The sequence below is a fragment of the Dermacentor albipictus genome, unplaced genomic scaffold, assembly GCF_038994185.2.
Source record: "Dermacentor albipictus isolate Rhodes 1998 colony unplaced genomic scaffold, USDA_Dalb.pri_finalv2 scaffold_14, whole genome shotgun sequence".
NCBI classification, from domain to species: Eukaryota; Metazoa; Arthropoda; class Arachnida; order Ixodida; family Ixodidae; genus Dermacentor; species Dermacentor albipictus.
This window is the reverse complement of record NW_027225568.1, coordinates 9,804,872-9,808,574: the sequence shown is the minus strand read 5'-3', so window position 1 is coordinate 9,808,574 and position 3,703 is coordinate 9,804,872. Positions and strand designations below refer to the sequence as shown.

The following is a 3,703-nucleotide window of genomic DNA, read 5'->3' as shown; positions in this document are numbered from 1 at the left end:
GCAGAACGCTACCGGTAACACTGATGCGCAGTGCGCACAGCGCACATAGCGGTAGCGGAACGTAGGACGCTGTCCGCGTTAGCGGAGCTTCACGCTGCCTCTAGTTGCTCTCGTGATCGTTTTACCGCCAAGTTGAGAGCACGTTTCTGGCGCCTCTGGGAGACGCGCTTGCTAGACGAGCGAAATCAATTCACCCTAAGCAGTCACTGGTGCGCGTGAAATGTGTGCGGAGCGGAGCAAAAGCAACGCTATGCTAGAACTGTCTAATAACTTCAAGAGTTGCCAAGTGAACATTTAAAGTTATCGTTCTTTATGGTCCTTAACCTATAAAGGCGGCCGAGGTAGGACAAAACGCGCTCGGACACAGCCTAGAACCAGCTCGCGTCGCTCAACGACAGGAGCCAGGCATAGACGCAACAACCGTAGACAGTGGAATCCTTATTTAATTAAAAATGCACTAAAATCGCTAAGAAAGCGCTCGAACTTGAGCCGCCAGAAGTGGCGGCACCGAAAGGCGACATCACCGAGAACAACAAGCGCGGCCGTTCCACGGGCGCGCGTTCTCCTCGCGTCGCGGTGCTTTGTGCGCGGCCGCGTCGCCGAGACTCGGCCGCTGCAGTTCCTCGACGCCGCGCGGCTGCGTGCGGCGCTCCAGCGTCGAGCAGGGAAGCGGCGCTGCAGGTCGGGACACTGCGACAGAAGGAGACGCCGTCACCCCGCCGCTTGCATTCCATAGATAAAATCACAAAAGAAACTACGCGCGAAGGCGGCTGCGAGTCTTAAAGTGCACAGTATGATCGCAACCGAAGAATTCCGAGAGAACCAGTAAATAAAACAAAACACAGAAAAGAAGAAAGAGAAGAATGTGAACACGCGCGGATGGCATGCCAATATCGCGCACGCGGACAAAAGTCCCTTTCCTATAACATGGCGGACTGCAGGCCACCCAAAATCATTGCCCTCCCTTCATCAGCATCGTCAGCAGCAGCATCATCCTATTTTTGTGTCGACTGCCAGGACGGAGGCCTCTCCCTGCGATCTTCAGCCCCACTCTTGCGCTAACTGATTCTAACTTGCATCCGCATATTTCCTCATTTCATCACCCCAACTAGTTTCCAGTTGTCCTTGACTGGGCTCCCATTCACTACGCCCATTCCATAACTCTAATGTTCCACCGGTTATCTATCCTGCGCGTTACTTGGCCGGCCCAGCTGCATTCTCTTAACGTCCTCTGGAATGTCGGCTATTCCCGCTTGCTCTCTGGTTCATACCGCCCTCTTTCTATTTCTTAACGTTACGCGTAACAGTTTTCCTTCCATCGCCCTCTTGGCGCAGTTCTTAACTTGGTCTCGAGCTTCTTTGTTAAACTCGCAAGTTTCTGCCCCACGTGTTAGCACCGGTAGAACACGACGATTACGCAGTTTCCTTTTCAACCACAGCGGGTAGCTGTGCCCTCCCATAAGAAGCCGCTAATGTTGCCTTGTGGGGGCTGTAAACGAGGTAAGGAGAGAGCGTGTCTGCTGCGTAGAATGTAGTCGCTCTCTCGCAGTATTGATTTGCGTACGACATATCATATGGATATATCAAGGCTAGCACTCACACTTACTAACATTGTTGTGGTATCTTAACCATCCTTGGACGCCACTCTGCGAAATCTGGCGTATTTCCAAAGTATTATACGGGGCCTGATTGTGGACCCATTAAAGTGCGATGCATTGCCATTTGTGAATGACCTCTTCGGCCACGCAGTTTAACAGCTTTTGATGGTTACTTGAGACCATGTGCACTATCATCTGTATCAGATAAATTATCCGCCCTATGATGTTACTCGCGAACTTATACATTCAGTGCAAGAGGCGCTTCCACACTGATAATACCAGTGAATATTTTTTGGCATCCCCATTTAAACGGGGAGTCGGCTAATGGTGACAGCCTGCGTGAGGTAATCGTAATAAACTTTGTTATGTCTACTACAGCCTGGTATTTTGCCGAGCTGTGTGAGATGTTGAAGAGTTATAACTGTGCCTGTAACAACACCGGCACGCGTTCTCCATTTTTTCCCACGAATACTCGCAACGTGTCTTGCTTATTTCGAGCGCTGCACAGATAACGCTCCCATCAGCTTCCAACCCCTGCGCTTTTTCTATGTCGACATTACCTACGGCGATGGCTGGGCATTGCATTGCGGTTCTTGAAGGCCATTCCATGTTGGCATTGCCATATTAAAGTGTGCTTAGACGTTTTTTTCCAACAGGCACATGTCACAACCTGTTGACAATATTTGCCTCTTCGTGCATTTACGATCGGGCAGCCTGCTCGGGTGTCAAATAGCCAGAGATTGTCCTTTGTCTTGGCGAATAAATTTTATCGCATTTCTCGCTTGCCGTTAATCTAAGTATCGCTAACCTTTTCAAACAAGAAGCGTATCTTGGCTCTTTCACCCGAGTTCGGTGGTCGGCCTTTCTCAAGGGTTGCGCTCTCGCGCGACCGAGCTGCAGGGCGAGTTCAACGCCGCACGGCTTTGGGACGCACATGATGGGGCGCATGGGGTGTCGCTTCATCAACTTCATCTGGCTTCATCAACTTTGGTGAGGGTGCACGGAATACCCACCTCTTAACGGCGAAAGGTCCGGGCGCTTGTGGGCTTTCGTGCTCGAGCCCGTAAAACGGCGCGACGTGGAAGCACCGAGAGAGCGGAAGACGCCCGCCACGTCGCCTGTCGTTCACGGACTGCTCATGGACTTGCCGGAAGCCTTGAATAATGACTGGCCCGTCTTCTTCGGCGAAGCGCCACATGGCGACTTGCTCAGCCGTGTCTATCGACCCGCGGCCAACCATGTTTAGATTCTGGCAGTGCAGCCACAAGCGTAGAGGAAAGTCGCTCGTCGGGAAACAGTGCAGTGTGGCGGCGCCGACGCAAACTTGCCCCCAACCAGGAACGCCGCGGAAGCGCAGCAGGAGTCCTCGCAACTGCATTGGGTGACGTCACACTCGGATCGTTACACTCGTACGGCCGCGGACTAGGAGCTCAGGTAACGATGCGGAAGCCTGGCAAATGCTGCGCGTGCCACATCGAACGAGAAGCTGCGTGCCCGAGCTCGTCATGGTTCCTGTCGGGAACCAAGCACATGACCCACTTGAGCGCATAGAAGTCGGGTGGCTGGGGGACGTGAAAGATAAAAGAATGTTCTCAATAGCGAAAAAATAAATGCGAAGTGAATGCGTAGAAATAGAAAAAAAATTGACCGAAATCTAGCCACAATAACTATTACAAACATTTCGGGACAACTCATCTACGATGACTATCCAGGTAGGCGAATAGTCAAAACTCGCAATTTATCAGGCGCGTACTCAACTTATGAGCCGCCTCCTCCGGGACACACTGCTCCTTCGGTTGACGCCGCCTGCAATTCCACGCATCACAGTGGCACCGACACAGCGATTCAAGTTGGTTTCAAGGATACTTGTTGAAGAGCGGCACGTGTACACTTTCGGACATGACCAGGCGAACGACCCACACTTTTCGACTGCACTACTCCGCTATGGGCCCATATATTTGCTCGGGCAGGTGAATAGCTAGATAATCAGGGGGAAAAACAAAATGTGGTCTGGGGATGCCGAGAATCCTGTCGATATAAGATATCAAAATATTTTGCAGTTGCCCTGCATGTACTGTGCGAATCGATCATATGCGAACAATTCG

General features: G+C 51.7%; 1 long non-coding RNA gene across 1 annotated transcript; it reads right to left on the bottom strand.

Annotated features, from left to right (window-relative positions):
• Positions 1 to 425: 425 nt before the first annotated feature.
• LOC135913465 (uncharacterized) lies at positions 426 to 3,268 on the bottom strand. The gene is made up of 2 exons (XR_010568022.2): positions 2,612 to 3,268; positions 426 to 690 (listed from the first exon to the last, which is right to left on the bottom strand). It is a non-coding gene; the product is annotated as an uncharacterized lncRNA (long non-coding RNA).
• Between the last annotated feature and the right edge of the window lie 435 nt (positions 3,269 to 3,703).